Genomic DNA, 25,708 nt, shown 5'->3' on the forward strand with positions numbered 1-25,708 from the left:
ATTACTGTAACAAAATGGCCCCTTCCAGTCATACCTTTTCTTTAGCGATCTCTGGGGCTTCTATTTTTCCACACGTTGAATTAGTTGTCTGTGTACTTGAGCTAGTCTCTACTTGTTGCTGAAGAGTAGAATATGTATCCCTTACAGTATCAAGAAGGAACCTATCTCCACCATGCCTTGCTATGAATGACACAACCACTGGACAACTATCATGTTGTCTTGAGGGTATGCTTACCTGTTGATTTAGGAAAATACAAACACAATTTAGTAGCAAATATTTTCCTCATAACATAATACACAGTGTTCAATCATGGAAAGATAATGAACAACACCATCTGTGCTCATTACTTAAAAAAAGGAAAGGATGAGAGTAGATGTAAATGATGAGTCAGTGGGATTATGCCCATATCATATCCTATAACCATGTAGACATAAGGTTCATTTAAAGTGATCCAGTGTTTCACTCTATCTCCAAACTCTTGAAAGAAAACTTTAGTGTAAGTTACAAAGTCCTTCTTGCATTGTTAGGAAAACAGTCTCTTTTATGAAAGTATGATGGCCAATAAAATAAATTAAAGTTTAAAGATTTAAAATTGTTGCTTACATGATGATTTGAAGAATCTTTTTTTAGGAGGGCTAGAGATATTGTGTTTCGAAGAGGCCTTGATCTTGTAGCTACGAGGAGCACATATGTTACCACTTACATATGAATGATAGTTAAAAGTATATGTCTTCACAAGGCCTCTCAAAGGATGGCTACACAAAAGTTCTCAAGGTTTTTTCATATTGAGACAAGGACTAGGTAGATTTCTCAACTCAAATTTAATTTTCTTCAAACTAAAGCAATGCATTTGGGATTATTTTAGACTTTTTCTACATACTAACATCTTGATTCCTCTATTCCTGTTGGATGATCAAAACCACCGGTTGTTTTGCAGAGGGCATCTAGGTTCTCATCAGCATGAATGGCATTAATAGTTGGCTAAGGAGACTATAGAGTGAGTAGTGCAGAAGATTAAGGGAATCCTTTATGCATTCTCTAGGTATTTTAATATTATGGTTTGCAATTTGACTACCTCTCTGTCTCTAGGGTTTATGGTTTCCTCGACTTATGGCTTATTTTGTACTTATCACATTTTTTTGCCATTGGTTTGAGTTTGGGATTTCCTGCATGTTTGTTTACATGAAATTGCAGGTGTACAAAATACTTCTGGTTTTCAAAAGTTTAATGTTTTTTTCATGTGCAAGAATAGGTGGCAAACCTACTATTACAAATCAAGAAAGTATAGGATCAAATGAATGATCTCTGAATTTTTTGGGAGAAAGTATAAGGTATATAGTGAGAAGGCATCCTATACCTAGGTATATGACATCTAGATTTCCTATACCCTCCAAAATAACTTCAAATTTAAATCCTATGTTAGTGATGAAATGTGGTTTCTATTTCCACTCACTACAATTTCATGTTTGATTTTTGTCTTTTTTATTATGTTATAAGTTTTCATTTAGCATAATTAGTCTTTTATCTTACATCAGTTTGTTGCATCTCCTCAAATACAACTTATTCCAATTAATTATCATCAAATGATCATTTAGTAACTTAGTGCTTAAGTCATATTTGAGCCTATTGGGCCATCATCCTTTTAATTGTACAATTAAAAAAAAGTGGGTCACCTCTCCCTCCTCTTCTAATATTCTATCCTTCAATATTTCTCTTTAATTTACACCAAATAATATCAAATATTTTCAAATGGAAATAAACTTGATAAGGCTATAGGCTTGATTGAAGTGCATGTTTCAGATAGATCATTCTTTAATATTGAGGAGTTTATTAATCCATGAAGGGTGTGAAACAAGTATACAAATCTCTTTTTATTAGTTCAAAGAGTATAAGTTGTGTTATTATAAGAATAAATTGCATCCCTTTTTACTCATGTTTTTCTTACCATTAAATATTTCTTGGCTATGTTTAGAATATTGAGATCTCATTAAGCCGGTTATTAGAAATAGAAAACTAACAAGGAATACATATTTCTATTTTTTTCAAGTAATTTTTTTTTTCATGCTCCTCTACTTCCTTTTACTCTATCATGGATAGTTCAAGAGCATCATTTTTAATACCTTCATTTGAAAAATGTGATAGATTGACTACACAATAAGAAAACATGTCAACTTGATGTATCTTCAAAGTCTCTTGTATTGATTCACAATTCAAGGGTAAAGGAAAGATGAAAAGGATTCATAAGCTAAATTCCCAAATGGAAGAGCATAATACTCACTTCAAGAACCTCATTTGAAAGTACAGATTTAACATCTCTGAACAATTTATTGCACTTAACTATTTAAAAGACTTATTCTCGCATTAGCCATCTCCAATACTAAATCACTACACACAGGCTAGCAGGATGTTTTGTGCTTTGATACCACTGTAGGACGCCATGTTGTTTCATATTGAAATTTTTGTAACCTAAACTCTAAGAAATTTTGTCAAACAATTTGCTTTATTTTGTGAAAACCCAACTAATTTTTCCTTCAAATAAAATCTGAGGATTAGCTTATGTAGTTTGCACAAGCTCTATCCTTTACTACATGAGAGTTACGAGTCATACTAGACTGGTTACTTGCACAGTTTCTTTGTGAAAAGAATTTAATTATTTTAAAATAAAACATGGAGTAATTCTGAAACTAAATAACAAACAATTTTTATACTATAGCTTTGAATTTTTTATATTTAAAAAAAGTATTCCACCAATATGACCACCATGCAATACTGACTACTACTATGTAATACACCAGCCCTTGTAAATTCGATGTATTACTAGAGAAAATGTTAGAAATGGAAAAAGAAATCTGTAAATAAACAATACCAGGAAAGAATCTAAGTGAGTAAATGCATGAAAAGATATTACCATAAAATAGGAGAGAGAAAGCTTCAAGCTCCAACACCATGAGACAAGATATTTGGAAAGGGGAAAGCAAAGAAAACCCCTTGTGACATTATGAATGAGGCATGAAAAGCCTAAGAAGAGAGAGAGAGATAGATAGAGAGCAATGCTCATACAATATTTGAGAAGAGGAAGAAACCTCATTGTTGTTAAATGAGAGAAGAGGGTCATCTCTTAAATAGAGATGAGAGAGAGGAGTTAGAATGTAACTCCCATGTCTATGAATGCCACCATTCATAAGTGTGTGAGGCCAAGTGTGAGATTCCTCTTAAGGAGGAATAATCTAAAATTAGAAATTACAATATATATTTGTCCTCACATATTCCACTAGATGACAAAATAAGATGTAGTGGAAAAAGGACAAAAAGAAATATATTAGGATACCTTGGCTTATATCCTAATATATTACAACAATAAAGAAAGGAGTTCTAACCTTGGTTTATAAATACACCAAGGAAAGATTACAACTTCTAATAGAAAAGAAGTATATTATTTATAATCAGAGAGTAGAGCCATATAAAGAATAAACATACCTATTAAGAACATGCTTGCCCCTATTGAACAATTTTCAAAAGGTAATGTCCATTTGCTTGGAGCAAACATAGATCACATCTAATTCATATTTCCTTTTATATCTTACTGAAGAGCATATATTTCCTCGAGAAAAACATTGCTATACATTAAAATGTTTCAATCTTTTAGTCATATTCATTAGTTGATGCATTAATCACATTAGTCATTGCTATCAGGATTAGTGAAGGCATGATGCTAATAACACCTAAGTAACTTTCACCTTGTGACATCTCTTTGAGGCATTTTGTAAATAATTAAGATACATTGTCTATAACTCCACATTTTGCAAACATCTAGGCCTTCTAGAAATTATAGGATCATTTTAGTTACATTTGAAAACATTAATCAACAATTTCTATATATGCAGATATAAACATTAACTACTACATGTCCAATTTATTTGCAGATATATTTTCCTGTGAAGAAAGACCATGCCTGACAATATGAATCTAGAACAAAATAATGAGATAATGGCTGCATTGTGGGCTCAGTTTTGAAGAAAACCTAATAAATGTTATTGTCCTTGCAAAAAGTGTAAGGACTTAAAGAATCAAAAAATTCTAATCACAACAACCCAAAGTCATTGTAGGCAACATGGTCATGTTGAAGGGGGCTACAATTTTTGTCTATTGCTGAATGTGGATTTCCTACTGGAGGAACATGGATGTGTGAATATCCAAGTTGAGAATAACACTCTCATGGAAGAAGATGATAATGTGCCAAAGGACATGATTGAAGAAGATGGTCTTGGGGCAAGTGATGAAGAGGCTCACAATGATGGTACTAGTAAATCTAATAATGATGATGAAGATGGTCTTGATATACCTTTACTTGAGAAGGCACACAAGCCCTTATATGAAGGCTCTCAAACAACTCTACTCTTGGCTATAGTATTGTTGATGAACTTAAAGGTTATGAATGGTATATCCAATGTAGCAATGTCATGTATGCTAAGGTATGCAATTTTTGTCATCTTCAATGTTAGCATACAATTATTATTCATTATATTACCAATGCATATTTGTTGTTGTAGGTTGATTAGTGACTTTTTCTTACCACCATCAAACATTTTTTCTCATTTGTACCAAGAATTATCTAACATTATGAATCAGATTAGAATGAAGTATTAGACAATACATGCATGTTCCAATAATCACATTCTATATCATAAACAACATGAATTTTCAACAGAATTTTCTGATTGTCATATTAGTAGATATCGGTAAGATCAAATAATAAAAAAGGTGTCTCACAAGGTTCTTCAGTACATTCTCATTATTCCACGTCTTCAATGATTATTCAGGTGTTCTAGCTTGGCACGCAATAGAAGTCAAGATGACATTATGCAAATGCCTGCCAATGGTTCTACATTTAAAGAGATAGAAGAAACATGGTCACACTTTAAAGAAGAACCTCATAATCTGAAGCTTTTATTAGTAGCAAACGGTGTTAATCTGTATGGAGATATGAGATTTGTTTACTCAGTGTGGCCTATTTTTGCTATTAACAATAACATTCCTCCTTAGATGTCCATAAAGAGGGAGCACATAATGTTGTCAATGATTGTGCCAGGTATTTATTTTATTTTATAGTTGTCTAAATTAATTTATAAATAGTGCATAAAAATGGTCATAATAATTATGTAATGTTTATATTCATTCAATTACTAGGTAAAACCAAGTTAAAGATATGAACATGTATATTGAGCCCCTAATTGACAAGTTGTTGAAGTTATGGAATGGCATCACTATGTATGACATCTCTAGACTGATAGGACATCGACAATTTCAATTCCATGCAATGCTTGTATGGACAATACATGATGCCCTTGGGCTAACTCATTTTTGTGATATGTTATATTGTTAAGATCACATATTTTTGGTTTTTTATAGTGCTTACACATTACTATCGTATGTGTAAGTTATGCAGGATAATTGTACATGACCTAATTGTGCATGATCATTAGGTCTTTAGACAAGGGAAAAATTTGTATGTCTAGTTTGTGGTTCGAAGATGAAATCTTGTCATTCAAGAAGTTTACGAAAGTAGATGTTCGATGAGTTTAAGCACTTTCTCCACAATAATCATAGGTATCAAATTGTCGAAAAACCTCTTTTCAATGGAAAAGAGAAGACATCATCAAGGCCACAAAGAATGACATCTCATCTATGGAAGTTGGAATACGATCGACTAAATCATCGAGGTAATGTCCAATTTGTCATCCAAAGTTTAAAATTTGTATTTTGATATTATCTTATATTTACTAATGTTGTAATTGATGTTCGTGAAAGTCATCAAGGCATCAATGACCAACTTCTTAGAGGAATAAAAAGTTATCCTACTCAATTTAGTAGGTTACCGTACTACAAGGATCTCCCATCATGCATTTGTTTGATGCTATACATATTGGAAATAATGAAACAGAGACACTATGGAAAATGTTGGACAGAAGGTGTGATAGAGAAAAAATTTCCAAAATTTGTACTAACATTCATGAATCCAGTCATGCACTAAAAGATTTCATTGAATCAAATAGCAATGGAGATCGCATAAATACAAGTGTCCTTCCTTGGTTATTACCAGAGCAACAAAGTGATGCATTAAAAGAAGTCATAAAAAAAGAAAAAATTTCAACAGGGTTTGCTACAAATATAAGCACTCTTCTATCAAAGAAATGTGATTTTGTGTTAGGGTTGAAAACACATGATTGGCATACCTTCATCAAGGTAAGTCATGTTCTCTATTTACAGTATATATGTAAAATTGAATGTACTACGTATTGCATTATTTAACAATATATTAAAATGATCATTTTTTAATGATTGCAATATGTCCTACCTCTATCCCTTGCACACCAGTTTGACAATAGTATTAAACAAGTTATATATGATCTTGGAAAATACATGAGGTTAGAAGTGTTTTTTCTTAGATTTGTAACTTTTTATTTGAAACCTATCGTATAATTTTATTTGAAATCTCATTTATGTGTTTTTGCATGTTGAATCTCTTTTAGGTGGTTATCATCTAAAGAAATTGATAAAAAAGATATAAAATATTGGAAGAGAAAAATTCCACAGCTTATGTGTGAAATGTAAAAGTGTGTATCTCCAACCTTTTTCAATGCTCAAGAACACTACCTCATACATCAAGTTAACAAAATTGAATTTTGTGGACCTATACAAACTAGGTCAATGCAGATGGTTGAGAGGCACTTAAAATTTATGATGGGCTTGGTTTGAAAAAAGAGCACATCCTGAGGGTTCTATGATAGAGGGATATATGGTATACCAAACCATGGTGTACACTAGTGAATATTTTCTTAAGTTTGCAAAAGATATCCATGTAGATTGCATTTGGGATCCCAACTCTAATGACAAATTTGAAAGGGAGTACCTGACGAGGAAAGGTAAATTGAGGAGGGTGAGAGATTTTTATAATTAAAAAAAATTGTAGTTTACTAATTCTTATCCATCATCAATATATATAAGTTGTTTCTAACTAGTGTAATTGTCTTCTTTATAGTTGATCATGTGTGGGATGCACTATATTTGTATATTGCAAACAATCTTTGATTGGATGACAATATGGATTGAACAATCTCAAAAAAATGGTCACTCATTAACATGGGATGGTGTTGCATTGTTGGTTAAAGAAGCTCATTATAATGAAGATTCCAATGTTATGCCAATGGTACTTGATCTAATATATGGCTTAAGAGATACAAAGGTACGAATAAGATTACTAATCATGAGACATAAGTTTAATATCAACTCACAAATTGATGCAAATAATCTTGACATGTTTGAATATTATAGGTCAAACAACACAAAGCTATGTATTACCATGGCTATAAATTTTGCACAAAAAAGTTAGATGAAATGAAGAAAACATGTGATTCCAGGATAAGTGTTGTCTTCATGATCACCAATATTTTGTCTAGAACTAACATACATCCTCAACAATCTAAAAATCGATACTATGGCATTTTGGATGATATACTTGAGTGCGAATTTAATTCATTCAAAATAGTTCTATTTGTCCTCAAATTGTTCAAGTTATGACTAAATCAAAATGATCCTGATAGGAATATTATTGAACATGATAGTGGATTTACTATGATTAATACAAGGTCATTTGAGCCAATCAGAGATGAGCCCTATGTTCTTCTAAACCAATGCAAGCAAGTGTTTTACTTTGGTATTCCACACAAACTAGATTGGTCATTTGTTGTTAGACATGACGCAAGAGGAAGGTTGGTAAAGTATAATGTGATGGAAGAAGAAGATATTAAAGAAGCACAAGATGAAGTAAATGATTATCAAGAACGACAGTTACACAGTGATGAAGAAGAAGAAGATGGTGATGATTTTGGTCATGCTGACGATAATGGTGATAATGATGATGATGATGTTGATGAAAATCGTGATCATGGTGATGAAGATGGTGATGATCATGGTGATGATGGTCATGATGATGATGGTGATGAAGATGATGATGATGGTGATGAAGATGGTGGTGGTGATGACGATGATCAAAGGGACAAGTACGATGATGGTGATGATGATGGTGATGATGAGGACATGGATGAAGATCATGATGATCAATTAAATGTCTAGATAGGATCAATGTCAACTATGATGGGGTCATGTGATATACACATTAGTTACACCAAATTTTTGGCTAACTTAAGAAAAATGATTTACATATACAATCTACTTTATTATTAATATTTTTTTTGGTAAGTCTATTACTTTAATTTCATTGTTGATTTCTAAGACTTACTAATTTTTTTCACAGGGTGACATGGATGCACCATCTCAGACACCTTCAATGGAGGTAAATATTAATTATTGTAATTTTTAATGTTAATATAGAAATAAATTTTGTATTATTATGTTCTTTTATTTATGGATTTGGAGTTATTTTGATGAAATTTTACTAATATTTGATGTCACAAATGATAGGAAAAAGCTACAATGATCGCCGATCAAATGTGATCTAAAATATGAGCATCATTTCTACATGACATCACCCTTAGTGTTGACCCTATGTTTATCACCTAGCAAATTAAACAAAGATACACTGATGAACTTGTTAACATTATCATTGAGGGTGATAGAAGCGAGGAGAAAGAGGCACTGAGAAAAGAATTGGACCATAGAATCCAATCTTTGAAGGAAAACAGTAATTCGACTAAAGCAATAATAGAAGTTCAATAGATGTTAATATTTTATAGTATCTTATGGATCATGATCTCTAATTTTATGTGTTCTTGTATAGACATATGTGCTAGTTGTGACATCACATGGTGAACATGTTGAGGGTTGTCACGCACAACCTTCGTGTAAGTAATATTTTCTTTGTTTATTTTCATCAACATTATAACACTTACCTTTTTTTTTTTTGTGGATGCTTCTAGCTAGTATCCCATTTGATCTTTATCCATTGCAAATATCTTTTCTAACAATATTGTATTCTTTAGCTCATGATGAAGTGTGGACTCCTCTTTCAATTAGCGGTTCAATATTGCTCGGTGCATTGTCGACAACAAGGACCATGCAAACATCCTCATCTATGCCCACTAGAACTAGTAAAACCTTGTTTTTCTATATTTTGTAATGTATTTCTACAAGTTGATGAACAACGAAGTAGCATATCAGAGCTTAAATGATGTCTACAGAAGATTGCATATACACAAACACATGCATACACACACCATGCATACATGCATACATACATATATACCCACACATAGAGAGACATGGAGATAGGCAAAGAGGTATTTCTACAAGTTGATGAACAATGAACTAGCATATCAATGCTTAAATGATATCTACAGAAGCGTGCATGCCAACCACATAGGAACATAGGCAACTTGAATGCATATATCAAATGTTTCCAAACATGGACATCCATTCCCTAAATTTTTGAAATGTGTGTTGCAAGACTTATGCCACATTTTCTTCTACCTACAAAGTTGACATAAAGAATTCCATGGCTCGTGCAAAATTTTACACCTAAAGATAAATTTCTAACAAGTTTTCTATTTCTTCCTAATTTTGTTGGCCTATATGTCTTTCTTGTGCCTTGACTTACCATTTGCCTACCATATTGCTCATGGATGTTGCTCCTAGAGGTCATGTGGAAAGATGTTTTACAAAACCATGTTGAATATTTGAGCCTTATTCCTTCTTTGAGTTGCAAACTATTGATTTAGAATATTCTGGATGATTATTGGATACTCTTCTATGATAATCGGGGGCTACTCTCCCTTTTGATACAACTCCTTCCTGGCACCTCTATTTTTAGCTCCATAGTTAACTTTATCCTCTTCCTTAAATGGCACTTATTTTCCTAGCCAAATGATGAACATGACACTGGCAATTTCAAGACAAGGTGGCTATGCTAAAATCTATTCCTAGTCATATTTTGGCAAGGAGACACAAATGAGATAGGTCATATCCATTCAACTCCAACCAATCACACCTTTTGAATTATGAGTCTCAAACTTGAATGATAACCCTAAAGGCATTTTATGATTAAAGGAAGGCCGATGCAGAGCATCTATTCCTAGTCATATCTTGACAAATAGACACAAATGAGACAGGCCATACCCATTCAACTCCAACCAATCAAACCTTTTGAATTATGAGTCCCAAACTTGAATGGTAACCCCAAAGGCATTTTATGATTAAAGGAAGACTGGTGTAGAGCATTCTATGACAATTAATAATAAATAAATAAAGATCTCATAATCCAAGGACATCCTAAAAGGCTCAGTGAGAGGGCACACTACTTATTGTGTCTACATAACGCAACATATGTCACCCTCTCCCTTCTGCTCCACTCAAACTCTAGAGAATTAATATATAGAAGATGGCCCTTCCAAATTATAATCTACTCTATGCCAAATATTCCATCTAAAATGAATGCCTACAATAGTCACTTTGAACAACTAGAGTAGACTTCCAATCCAAATTAAAACAAAAACCAAGTTATTATAATATTGTCTGCTCTCAAACCCCAAATGGTGTTTGACACATGTTGCTAAAATTTAATATCAGCACTGATCACAAAAGAATGCTTATTACAGAAAATCATTTTTTTAGTAATTAATTTAGAATCTTTTCATGTTGATATTTAGATTAATGCTAGTTGATTGTATCTATTTCATTTTAACAGTTGTTTTACCTCCAAGCACAACATAGAAGTGCACCGTAATAGCTTTTACCCCCACATATCAATTGTTCTTTTGTAAAGTCAAATATTCTTAAATAGCCTGCAATAAAAAAAGATTCTTATCCATCAACACCTGGAAAATTAGATCAATGCTAATCATCCATAAACCCCACAAGAAGCTTTGAAGAAAACATGAAAATAAGGTTGTTGGAAAAAAAGTAATACCATCCCTTCCAACTGTTGCTGGAAACTCTCCATCAATAGAAAAAGAAATACAATTTATAGAACCTTGGCATATATGTCATCTTGCAATAGGGTTGCTCTGCAAATAACACCAATAGTAACATCAACACACAACCAGTTACACAAACTGAGGCATGTACAAACTAAATCAAACAATCAATGGTTTTGTTTGAGAAGATCAACCCTTTCCTAGTGCTAAGAAACTAGGGAGAGAATTGTAATGTGAAATAGAGGCCATGCAAAAACCCTTCAGTGCCACCAAATTATGGTGTTGAATACTAGAAATCACCTGTACCTCATGCACAAAACTTACATCACCCATTAGAGTACAATTCTTGAACCTTTTCACAACAACAACTGATCCATCTAACAAAACCTCATTGTAAACATTCCCATGCCCCCCAATACCAATTATATTATCTCCATGAAAATTCTTCGTGGCTGCCTTGATGTCCTCAATGTTAAAATGAACAAGAGTACTATTAGGGTGCATGGAGGATTGCTCAGCAAAATGAATATGAATGTCCTCCACTAAGGCTCTTTTTTTCATTGCTCTCCTTATTACAAAATTTCTGAACTATACTAGTTGTGATTAACAAATTATATGAATAAAGCATTGAAAATAAAGTCTCCCATAACTTTGAAAATTAGGCCTCACAATCAAAATGAACATTAGTAGCCCCATTCAATTTCATGATATTCACTACATAGGTTTGTTTTTACTTGTATTCATTATTGTTGTGAATGTTGAACATTAATTGTTGCACTAAACTAATGATTCTTTCCATTACGTAGATGTTGATTATTATTGTTGCAATGTTATTTCCTTTTTTTCACATAGGTGTTCTCTATTGCTCAATAGATGTTCTTTTCTACTATGAATGCAATAAAAAATAAAATTCATCATTTAGTACATCTAGATTGTAATTTTGATAAAAGTGTGACTGGTGGGTCTCTCTATCTTTCATTCCATTTGTTGTCTACTTTAATTGTCATGATGTTTCAATTGATAGAGCAAAAAAGAGCAATACTTTTGAAGCTAATCAATTTCCCGGAGTAGTCTGTGTGATTAATACTAGTTTATATGAAGGGACATTGTTGTTGAACAAGAAAACTATGTTTCCGTTAAAAGAACAAAAGCTTCCAAGTGCTTTAAAATTGTTATTACTTAAAGTGTAAATTTAGTTTACTTTTACATTACTCGTTTTGGACTAATAAACCCTTTATGTTTTTGTAGGTAATAATGCTTTCTTTGATCATCTTTTTCATATGACATTGAAACTATTTGGACCCACCATACGTAAAAGGTATGTAGTTTCATATCATTGCTACATAATTTTTCTTTTCTTCCATTTATTGTAATATATTAAAGTTATTGATCTAACAATCTTTTTTTTTTTTTTAAAGGTGAAATTTACAAGCTGTGGAATTAAAAAATCAGCTAATTGCATCTTTTAAGGAGAAATTTGGAAAAAATATTTTTGACACTGGCCTACTTCTCAAAAGAGCATCAAAGCATATAAAGACTGTGAGGGATCAATATAGAAGGGCTCTTAAGGATATCCCAAAGTATGACCATCCTCGTATGATTCCACCAATGGAGTGGAATGAAATAATAGAAGATGCAAAGGAGAAAAGGCTATGTAAAAATAGAGTAAATGAAGCAGCATGGGCCAAAAAAAGGTATGTCATGATAGTATTAAGTACATTGTAATTATGCACTAATTATTGATATTTGTAATATATAATCTAAGATGTTTGAAATTGTTCATAGATTAAAGGACACATCTGTGGCTACAAAAGTGAGACTACAAAAGGTTGGCCAACACAAACTTGGCTCTGGTGGCTATATGAATCTCCAATCTCGACTTGTAAGTAGGAGCAATGAAATTTCATATTTATTTTTTTATATAATGTCACAAACAATTTTTTTTAATGAAACCATACATGGAAAACTAACGGTATTAAGCAAAAATAATATGGCACAGAATTCAACATGGAGCTCACAAATGAAGATAGAAAAATTGCCTTGAAGGAAAGCTATAAAGTCATGGTTGCACTCCTACGTGAAGAACCTGAAAGCCTTGTCCAAGAATCTAGTGCACCAAATGATATCTCATAGGTAAATTGGATAGATGAAAAGTAAATGAAATTGAATAGTTGAGAAGATTTTTATTTTTTGGTGTTAGTTTTGAACGTAAATTGACTGCATAACAATGTGCATAACATTTTACTACAACCTTCATATCCTATCATAGAACCTGCTTGTGACGAAGGCCACAATGTGCATTATAGTGGTGGAAGTATTAATTTGTTATTAGAAATTAATTATGCAATTATGAATACAATTTAACATCTTCAATTGCAATTTGACATGTATCCTTTTTTTTGAATATTTCAGAGCATGTTGAACATCATTGTGAAGGGGTGGACTATGTTCCAAGTGTTCAACATGTTGACATAGTGGTGGATCAAAATGTTAATGTACATGATGTGGCATTGTCAGGTAAGAAAAAGTGCATGTTATGTTGTAATAGTACTTAATTACAGACTTCTAACAATTAAAAAAAGAAACAGAGTATGCCAATTTATCTTGTTTACTTGTTCTTGCAGCAAAGCCCCCTTTAGTGTAGCAGCCTCCTGCTCTTCCAAAGAGAAGGAGCCATCATAATTTGACATTACACGTGCCAGAAGAGGAGGAGAATGAGGAAGATATGGATGCTCCTATAAGCATTTTTCTTAAGAGAGCTAAGAAAAATAAAAAGAAGAAATGATGTTTTAAAAATGCTCTTTGATAAACCTTGTTGGATTTGTTTTAAGTAACTATCTATGAATGATGTGTATTAATATTGATTTTTATTTGATGTAAATGAACATTGTTATGTGTTAATGAAGTCTTGATTAGTATTGTGTATTAATGAATTTTATATTATATTAATGAATGTTATGTGATTGTATTGATTGAATGTTATAGTTCATAAATGGATGAATGAATGAATGAAGTATGTAATTAGATGATAATGGGTAATTTAGATTGATGTTGGGTTGGGGGGGGTGAGGCCAAATGAGCTTCCACCTTCACGTGGTTGGCTTTGTTAAGTAGAGAATATTATAGTATTCTTGAAATCAAGTGAAGCTCAAACTAACATAAAATAGACACTTTGCATGTGGTAGGTCTAAAATGATCCAGGACTAGTGCTGCCCATAACATGAATTTGTGAAATACATTCTAATATCACCAATTTCAACACTCTATTCAAAGCATAGGAGTGGCCTATAGTCTTAGCATGAATTTTGAGTAATCCCTTAGTCCAGATTGCCTCAGAAGTGGCTGGAAGAAGCCTACATGAGTCTGACCCTTCATTCGCCAAGGATTGCCAAGCAGCAATCTCAAGTGGACCAATTTGATCAATGCTCCTAACCTTATTGAGAATCTTGTCCCAATCAATCTCTGGATGAAATGGGGACACAAAGTGAAGTTAGTAAAATGGTGAATAACACCTAAATGTCTAAAACTTTCATCCTTATATCTTCCAAGGTCACTCCAATGAATCCCAACCAGTTCCATTACTTCTTGTTGAGAAATCCCAATATTGACACCCAACCGAGATTGATCCCTAAGACCAATGCATCACATGAAGAAACTACATTCCCAGACACCATAACAAGCGCAATGCACTCTTAGTCTACCTCTTCATTTGCATATATCACAAGTGGCAGTGTCCTTGGAGAGTAACTAATCATCCCATGATGTGAAATGGTATCACCCTCAAGTTTGCAATCATGTTTCAACCCATGGCCTAAGTCATCTATCCAAGCTAATACCATGTATTCTCTTTTAAGTGAAATGCTAGAACCAAGTGATATTCCACCTATCTCATATAATGGTATGACTACTCAACTTCCATCTCAAACAATGGATTATTGAAGGATTCCCAGCTCTGATTTTGTAGAGGTGGTGTAATGCTATGGAAAGCTATAAACCAAAATTATCATCCATGTCATAAGCAACTCACCCCAACTTTCATTGGTGTACAGTGGATGAAAAGCAACTCACATAGCCATCTACCAGTCCCCTAGAAGATAGGCTCACTACTAGGAGTGGGCTTGTGGAGAAGATAGGCTCACTACTAGGAGTGGGCTTGTGGAGGAGGGTTAACTAGTAGTGAACAAACTTTATAATCAAATTCAAGCTTCTTCACTTTAACCAGTTTTGTATTCTAGAGCATTAACCATAACAATAGAAAATTACACTATGAAATGAATAAGCACAAAATGCAATAATGTGATGTGGAAATCCAATAAGGGAGAAAACAATGATGATAATAGCTACTACAATCTACTGTCCTAATCCAGTCTCACAAATCTTCAATCCTATTACAACCTTTGTATAAGCAAGCCTATGCTCATTCTGCATCACACCTTTTGTGTAAGCCCAACACAGAGACCTCCTTAGTTGCTTGTATGCTGGAGTCAATGTTTCACTTGTATGCTTCCTTGTGTGCCTGGCATCCTCTAAATTTTTAATTTAAAAAATAATGACTGGCCTGCATGCTTCTTTGTGTGCCTGACATCCTGTAACTTTTGGTCTTTGCAGTTTCGATTTTATGTAATTATGCACAAATCATTCTCATTTTCTACTTATGCCATTCTACCGCATCAATTTGTTCCTTTAAAGATCAAAATTTTGGTCAAGAAGGGCTGTATAGAATGCACTGTTGTACAGAAAATAATCGCTTCAAAACCCCTTTGTGAATACTGCTCCTCAAATATCTGAAACATAACAATAGCTTTGTATAACTTAAATCTTTCCAATACAAATTGCTTTGTACAAGTGAAAATGTCTTTTGTGATTATTCATACCAATTATGCACAACCAAATATATTAATATTTCTTTTTTGTTACTCCTTCAGATTTATTTTATGGACATCCAGATATAGTATGCAATATTTTCGACCTTGTCTGGTGGTTTTAGTGGAGCCATGAGAAGGCCTAGAGAGGTACTGGAAGTAATGAGTTTTGTATTGATGTACATCACATCTTGTTTTATTCTAAGAATATTGAGTTGCATTAAGAATATTAAATTAACATCAAAACATTGTTCAGAATTAATGTATATTGTTGATAGTAATACGCATCATAAGCCGGTGTACCTCGGATCATGTGTTACCCTAAGCATATCGACAACTATATCTTAGAGGCATGCAATGAATATCAAACTAACATCAACACATTGCTCATGGTTAAAATATTGTGAATACAAATCTTATTAGTAAAATCCAGCTTATTTCAAACTGCAGATACGGACATTGGGAATGTTGAGATCAAGATTTCATTCTTTACCTGGTGCATTCAATGCTTACTTAGTGGCATCTGAAAGGCGTCTGCAAAGAAAATTTTCTTTTGCCCGGCGATTCGAAGAGGTTAATGAGACTCATATATTCCATGTTTCAAATAAGAGTGCATTAAATATAATTTAGAAGAGATTCTCATCTTACATGCACACCATTGCCTTACAGGTTTGCCCAAGCAGAAGGACACAAGCTGCCGAATTTGCACAGCTATGGAATGAGGTTATTTGTGGCTTCCGTGAGGAAGACATATTAAGTGACAGGTAAGGAATTTTGATCCTAGGATTAGATACCAATCAATACCTTTGATATTCTCAACAGTAGTTTGAATTTCTGAAGATAACATTTTCCACATAATTGACATCATACCTTGACCATACAGAGAAATGGACCTTCTAATAGTTCCATATTCCTTGGATACAAGTCTAAATCTTATTCATTTTCCTTGTATGCTTCCTTGTGTACCAAAATCTCTGTTAAAATTGTCATCTACTTGGATGGATCCCTGAAAACCAGTCAGAGGTAAAGGATCTTGACTGACTCTCTGTGTCTAGTTTCGCCTGTAGATGATTAGATTTTAATGGTTTTAAATTTTTATTGGTAGCACATGTCTCCTGCGTAATTAATCTATGTTCATTTTGAATATTACAAGTGACTTTTGGCAGTCAACGGTACTGTTTCCATCTCTCAACTTTTCCCCCCTAGTGATAACATTTTTGATGAACAAAGCAATCTCTGTGGGTTGAAGATAGTGCACCAGTGAGCAACTCCATCTTTTGAACCTACCACAGGCTGTGCTGTAACATCCTCCATTGGTTGTAACATCCTCCATTGGTTCCATAAGTATTGAATAAGTGTTGGAATGTCAAAAACATCTAAATCTGCTGTGTGGTAATCCTGATACCATCTCTTTTGTTGAATCAAAATTTTATGATTAGGAACTGATGCCAAATATCTAATTTGTTGGGCTTAGCTGCATCACGATCTCTTTCCAGAGAGGCAAGATGAACCATAAGATCCATTACAAGTGTGACTGGGTAAGTGTGAAGCTGTTTGCACCTGGGGATGACAACAAAACCAAATTAAAAAAGACAAATGAACATGCTTAAGTGTCTCCAAGAGTGGAGTTGTTACTGAGAGCTGCAGACATTTCAAGGGTTTAACTTCTATCTGACATCTCTTACAGATCATATATTTCAATTTTTACTTCAGGCTTTCTAATTGTCTGAAAGCAATTTTTTAATATAATTTGAAAGCATTTTGCTTCATAAGCCTTTGCCAATTAAAGAGCTATATCATTGTTGTTAAAAGTAAACAACATTAAAGGATAGAAAAGGAGTGAAGTGTATAGTGTATTATTCAGTACTGTCATATTGGTACTTTGTCTCCAAGGATTTAACATTGATAGATATATGAAGTGTACTGTTATATTTTTGTTTTGTTTGTAAGGATGTGATATTGATAAATTCTCGAGCCTTAGATGTGAATGAGATATTTTCTTTAGTCCCATGATAGTTGCTTTCTTCAAAAAGCTCAAGTGGCTTTTATTTAACTTCTTATTCAATTAATTTTGACAGATTAGTCTTTGTATTCTTGAACTTTGTTATCCCTATTTTCAAATCAAGTGTTAACTTTTAAAGGGCCTTGGACTTTTCCATTGGAATTTTAGATTTTCTTTAGATTTTTCTAAATGTTGATGTCCTGTTGTTTTTGTCAATGTGTCTCCTTGTTCATATTCTTGATTATGATCAGTCATTTGTATGCATGGAGAGAAGACTGTCAAGTGGGATAGGGACTATACCTCTCTTTGTCTTATGAAAGATTTGTGTTTTTGCATGCCTTTCTTCATGTATTATACTACAAAACTGGAATTGGATTTGTGTCTCCTTGTGCGAAATAAAGTGTTCATGTTATTTGTTGTTCCCTGATATATCTAATGATATGGTGCAAAGTTTATTTTGTAATTTTTAGTTGTTTCTAAATTTATATTTCTAGAAACTAAAATGAGAAATAATTGTGACTACTTTCTTACAAATTATTCATATGTTTGAATTAGACCAGGATAAGATCTCTGACTTTGAAATGAAGTTAATGGATATTGACACTGAACATTTGGGTATTCCTAAGTCGGAGTATCAATCCATTGTGAAGATTCCATCACAAGACTTTGCTCGTATCCACAAAGACTTGAGCACCATTGGTGACACAGGTATGATGTTGGGCCTATTTTGTATATTAAGCGAGACAAGAAAGGAATTTTACTTTGTTCAAATAATTTGTATCTATTTCAAGGTTCCAAATTTTTGTACTTCACTATTCTCATCTGCATTCTTGTAGAATTTGTCAAAAATGCCTTTTAAAATTGTCTTACCAAATTGTTCCTTTTATTGTTATGTTTGTAGTATGACAGTTTTATTTAATAAGTGTGACTGCCTGTGTGTTTGGTGAAGTACTATAGAAGTACAAGCAATTTTGTGATTCTAAGCATTTATAGCTCATTTTACTTATCCTAGTTACCCTTTCTTTAATTCTTTCTTTTTGACCTCTATTAGACTACTTCTTTGTTTGCAAAGGAACTAAAGTGTTGATTGTTTTGATTTTGCTAGTATCTAAAATGAAATGTCTCATAGAGCCACACTTGTTGGGGGCTATACTTGTACAAGTTTTGTTTGTTAGTTTGGGACATCATATTGTGCACCGAATGAATCTAGTTTTTTATTTGTTTTATGTTAGTAAAATTCTTATTTGAATTGGTACCAAGATTTATGAGAGGGTAGGAACATTGATGTTGTACGGTTATACAACCTTGATCATGCATTGCCATATTGTTGATGTGGGAGTTTTTGAAGTTTTGGACACAAAAAAATGGACTTTTTATGTGAGTTTTATATTTGAAAAATTTGCAAAGGTACTAATACATTGTTATTATTTTTCATGCAATTGTTGTTTCTATGACCAAGGAAGGGGTGAAGTTCTCTACCAAGGGTGATATTGGAAGTGCAAATATTGTTTGTAGGAAAAAAACCTCAGTTGACAAGGTAACCACTTTCTAACTTTCCCACTTACCCACAAAATTGAATGGCTTCAATTGATGACATTTCATAATTCTTGATGAATAAGCAATATAGAATATATTTTGATTTATTTCCAAACCTACGTTAGATAAAAAGAAAATGATGCTCAGTTCTGAAATTTGAGGGTCTTGAGTGCACAATTTCTATTTCAGCCTGTTCTACAATATGGCACTATTTTTTAATCTTCTAATCTTGCGTTTACTTTTGTATGCAACCATTAATATCTTCTTGTTTTAACTTGAGAACTACTCAGTTTTTGTGTTTGAAAATTTGACATACATTTTCAATTAGTTGGTAAAATGAATCAAAAATTTATTAGTTGTATTGCCAATCTATATCTCATAGAGCTTACTACTTGAATGTATTGGATTTATTGAAAAGATCTTCTAGAGTCTAAATGGGTTTACTATATGCATGGAAATCTGAAACTACAACTATTCAAGGAAGAAATTAGACAACTCAATTATGTCAGAAAGGTGAAAAGTTGCAATATATGAAGTAATTTGCATCTTTTTAATGTCTTTTAATATTAGAACTTTGAATTCAAACTACATAAGTTATCAAGGTGGATATACAGATGGATATGGTACTTTTGAAGACTTAGGTTCATCTGCTATAGTGTTATCTTGGTTGAACAAAAAATTTGAAATCACCTACATAAACCCATATTAAGGCTATGTTAATTGAATAATGTTGGCTTTTATTTGGCAGTAAAAAATAAAAAGAAAGCTTGTTTCAAACTGCCAAACAATAGCATGTTTACCTGGACACTTACTTCACTTGAGAAGGGTTGATCAAAATCATGTAGCAAATAGACATTACCTTTTGCTCCAAAACTTGCAACCGCTAACTATCCTACTTCTAATTGTGACATTGATTTACATATGGTAATGAGAGCTTCAAGTGTCATACGACCACACTAACTTTCTGACATGCTTCAAAAATCATCAAGCGCTAAAATAACCTAGTATTGTCGTTTATTGGGCTTTGTGCAGTGTAGCCAGATCTTATCTTTTCGAAACTGATTGGCAATATAAGGAATGACCTGAAATATGCAATGCATAGAAAATTCCAGAATCCTTTAAATTGCAATAAAGAAAAATTATATAAATGTAATGTATCACATCACTTACAAAAGAATGAACAAATTGATTTTCTTACCATTTTCATATTAATACGCTTCCCAGTTTGGTAATCACCTTCAAGCCTGCTTGTTCCATGATCAATCTTAACTGCTCTTCCAAGTCTTGTGAAAGCCTTCTCGTAAGTTGGTCATGCTTTGCCCAAACTACTAAAGCATTTTCAAAAGCATTGTGATGTTCCTTGAATATCATCTCAATGTCCTTCCTCATTTTTTTGTTATCTTCCTCAGAGTCACTAATGGTTGACACATTAGGTTTGTTCCATGATCAATCTTAATTGCTCTGTCAAGTCTTGTGAAAGCCTTGTAGTAAGTTGGTCATACTTTGCCCAAACTACTAAAGCATTGTGATGTTCCTTGAATATCATCTCAATGTCCTTCCTCAATATTTTACTATCTTACTCAGTCCAAGAAGAATCACTAATGGTTGACACATTATTTGGGTATAGAGTTTTATGTTGATGTTGTCTTTCAATTGACACAAAACTTCCAAGTTGATCCCTTGCTTGATTTTCATGATCTAAAGCCATGTCAACATTCACACTTTTTGTTGAAAACGATGATTCATTTCCAATAACTGTATCATGCTCTGTCTTTGATTTATTCTTGATGCTTTTAAGACTCTTCTCTAAGACAAGGTTATCTTCTACTTTTATTTCTTCAGTCTCATTTAAAAAGTATGAATTCTCCATCACACTAACATCTTCTTCCTCCATAATTCAATTGTTTGTATCTAGGTTCTGGTCAAGTTGATCAGCAATAGTAGCACCTAGTGCTTGGGCATGACCCTGATCTCCTTCACACACAAATTGAAACTCCTCTCCCCCATCCATGAATGTTCCACAAAAGATCCTCTTTCATACTGCTATTTTGTATTTTGTGGCTGAACATCATCCTCTTTGTTCCATAGTTGTTCATCAACCACCTCGTCATCCTCACCTATCTCCCCCATAGCTGAATCCAGATTTACATCCTCCTCATTCTCCCCACTGTCATCCCCTGAATCCTCGCTGACATTGTGCATATCACTTGTAGAAAAGTCTTGCTCCATTTCTATGTCTTTATCATGTTCATTGGGACCTTTTGTAGATGTAGAAGGTTCCTCACTTGGCTGAGACATGAAATGCAAAGGATGGTAATTAAAAATCCTACAGGCTAAATGAATGGACCATAAAAATGAAACCTCAGAGATATGTGACAAAACTAAGAATAGCAATAAAAACCAAAGTGTATAATAAATTCCTTGTCAAAACTACCAAGAAGTTGATCCTCGTCTTGGATTTGATCACTTACATCCTTGGCACCTTCGCCCTCTCCCATGCCTATTCCAGTAGCATCTTCAAACCTGAGATTATCTCCCTCATTCTCGGGATCTTCTTTAGTTACACAAGAACCATTGTTGATCTTTCTTTAGCATTTATTTTCTTTAAGAAATCATGCAATGCTACCCCTAATTGTCAGACATTAAAGAATTTCCCAGTCAATAGCCCTTAAATAAAAAATGTTGACCAAGTTGAGATTAGAAACCTTATTCAACACGCTTTCACTTTCTTTTTCCACTTTAGCTTCTACATCAGCACTCACATAGGGGATAGGAGCCCACAATAAAGATGAAGATTGTCAGTCTATGGTGCAAGTTAATCAGTGAGAAGGAGTTCTAAAACCATATTGTGCAATCAATATATATGAAGTGCCTCACAACCTTGTAAGTATTTCAATATTCTTAGCTTCTTTGAGGCATTCTATAAAATAGCTCACATGGCTTACCTATGATTTGACATTTTGCATGCATCCTACACTCTCTCATCCTGATGATGGATTACAAAGAGTGATCTAAAAAAATGATGCTAAAAAACACACAATCAAATTCAAAATGAACTTGCATTAAAAATAGATTGTGGAAATCTGATATTGTTGATTTTGCATGCATGTCTACCAGGACAATCACAACTTAAACATATATATAATAGATTTGATGAGATTATATATATGTTTAAGAAAGGTGATTGTCCTGGTAGACATGCATTCAAAATTAACAATATCAGATTTCCATAATCCATTTCTAATGCAAGTTCATTTTGGATTTGATTGTGTGTGTTTTTTAGCATCATCATTTCAGATCACTCTCTGTAATCCATCATCAGAATGAGAGAGTGTAGGATTTCATGCAAAATGTCAAATCATAGGCAAGGCATGTGAACTATTTTATAGAATGCCTCAAAAAAAAATTCGACCAAGCATTGGTGAAAATTTTGACCAATTCTTGAAAGTTTTCTACCAAGCATTGGTGGAAATTTTGACCAATGCCTGGAATTTTTTGACCAAGCATTGGTGAAACTTTCGACCAATGCCTGGAAGTTTTCTACCAAGAATTGGTAGAAATTTTGACCAAAGCCTAGAAGTTTTCAACCAATACTTGGAAGTTTTCTACCAAGCATTGGTGGAAATTTCACCCAATGCCTGGAAGTTTTCTACCAAGCATTGGTTAAAATTTCCACCAATTCCTAGAAGTTTTCCACAAAACATTGTTCAAAATTTTAACCAAGCATTGGTTGAAATTTTGACCAATGCTTGGCAGAAATTGCACCACGGATCTGGAAAGTTTTCGATCAATAGATTGGTTGAAATTTTGGCAAACCTATAAATTCGTCAAAATTTTGACGAGAAAAACTTCGACCAGTTGGTTGGTCAAAAAATGAGGTCAAAGGTACTAGTGTCAACTAATGGACTCATGCAATGAATGAGGGTCTGAGTCAAAGCATTATTAGTCCCTAGAGTGCTAGTCTCTACATGTTCCTTCACAACTAAAAGAATAATCACATGCTCACCTTATGGCTTGACAACAAGTGCCCTAACTGCATTAGGGTCATGATGTGCCCCCAACCTCTCAAATGCTGACCCCCAACCTTTACCCTGAGATTCTAATAGATCAAAATAATTGGGGATCTCCCCAAGGACAAATTCACAATACAATTTCTTTAAGAAATAGATTGGAACCTCGTGATTATTATAGGGAGGGCCATTAAATACCATCCACCATCTATCCCAAAAGTTATTTCTAATACCATCATGTTCGCACCAATGGATGGGGAACCTTTTAGTTGTATGTTTAACAGTATCTTTTTCTCTAGGATTTTTAAACAATGCACAAATGTTACCTTTTGGTATTTCTTTTTTTTTAACATCTTGATATGATAATTTTTTTGCATAATATCTTCTTTTCTCATCCCTCTTAACATGCCAAATATCCAACCGACTACTAACAGAAGCTACATGGGTCATAATGGACTCAAGGGAGGATACCAATTGTGTTCTCATCGGATTGGTTTGTCCACAAGCTTTCAACATACCAGTGAGTACTTCTAATTCATTTTTCCCTCTTTCTATTTCATTCATTATGTTGTCTTGGGTGCCAGGAGAAGGTCTTCCAATTGGTTCAGGTTGTAGAATTTATTGCTCTTGTTGTGGAGGGTTTTGGTTTTCATCTTGTGGAGGGTTTTGATTTAGATCTTGTGGAGGGTTTTCATTTTGATTTTGTTGATCTAGTTGGGGATTTGGTGGTTCATTATTCACATTTCTTGATAAGAAACCAATTGCAATCTAAATAAATAAACAAATTGAAAGGAAAATTGAAAAAAACCTACAAAACAATGTAAAAACTTACAAAACAATGCAAAAACATATAAAACAAAGCAAAAACAAGAGTAGAAAACATACAATGTGATACCAATCTTGAACTTCAGTGATGAGGAGGCATTTTGAGGATGTGGGTGACCAAATTCTTCAATTTCTTCAATCTGCATCCATGTTGTGAGGAGAAATACAAAAAGTATAAAATGGGTCGCGGGTTTGTAGCCCATTTATAAAAAATCTTACTTTTAAAAAGCACCACACACTTTGGCTTGGGCTCCACAAGCCTAAGGTTTATGAGGCCCAAGCCAAAGCGCATATGTGCTTTTCAAAATGTAAAAAAAAATATTATGTGTCATTTTTTTGGCACCACAACTTGGTGCACATACCCATATGTCTCTAGGGGTCCCAAGAACCTAGGAACACATTATAATCATTTATATGGGTTGAAAGGGGTCATAAGATAAACTATGACTCCTTTCGACACATCTCATTACAACATATGTCTCTAAGGGTCCCTGGAACCCTAGGGACATATTAGAATCATTTATATGGGCCAAAATGGGTCATAGGATAACCTATGACCTCTTTCGACACATTTCATTACAACATATGTCTCTAGGGGTCCCAAGACCCCTAGGGATATATTATAATCATTTATATGGGTCAAAAGGGTTCATAAGATAACCTATGACCCCTTTCAACACATTTCATGGCAACATATGTCTCTAGGGGTTCCAAGACCCCTAGCGACATATTATAATAATTTATATGGGTTAAAAGGGGTCATAGGATAACCTATGACCCCTTTTGGCACATTTCATGACAACATATGTCTCTAAGGATCTTGGGACCCCTAGGGACATATTAGAATCATTTATATGGGTCTAAAGGGGTCATAAGATAACTTATGACCCCTTTCGACATATCTCATTACAACATATGTCTCTAGGGGTCGTAAGACCCCTAGGGACATATTATAATCATTTATATGGGTTGAAATGGGCCATAGGATGTCCTATGACCCCTTTTGACACATTTCATTACAACATATGTCTCTAAGGGTCCTAGGACCCCTAAGGACATATTATAATTGTTTTTTATATGGGTCAAAAGGGGTCATAGGATAATTTATGACCATTTTCGACACATTTCACTACAACATATGTCTTTAGGGGTCCTAGGACCCCTAGGGACATATTATAATCATTTATATGGTTCGAAAGGAGACATAGGATAACCTCATGACCCCTTTCGACATGTTTCATGACAAGTACAACATATGTCTCTAGGGGTACCAGGTCCCCTAAGGACATATTATAATCATTTATATGGGTCGAAAGGGGTCATAAAATAACTTATGATCCCTTTCAATACATTTCATGACAACATATGTCTATAGGGCTCCTAGGACCCCTAGAGACATATTAGAATCATTTACATGGGTTGAAAGGGGTCGTAGAATAACCTATGACCTCTTTTGACTTATTTCATTACAACATTTGTCTCTAGGGGTCATAGGACCCCTAGGGACATATTATAATCATTTCTATGGTTTGAAAGGGGTCATA

This window comes from Cupressus sempervirens, chromosome 6 (genome assembly GCF_028749045.1).
Source record: "Cupressus sempervirens isolate cs-2001-9-10 chromosome 6, ASM2874904v1, whole genome shotgun sequence".
Classification (NCBI taxonomy): Eukaryota; Viridiplantae; Streptophyta; class Pinopsida; order Cupressales; family Cupressaceae; genus Cupressus; species Cupressus sempervirens.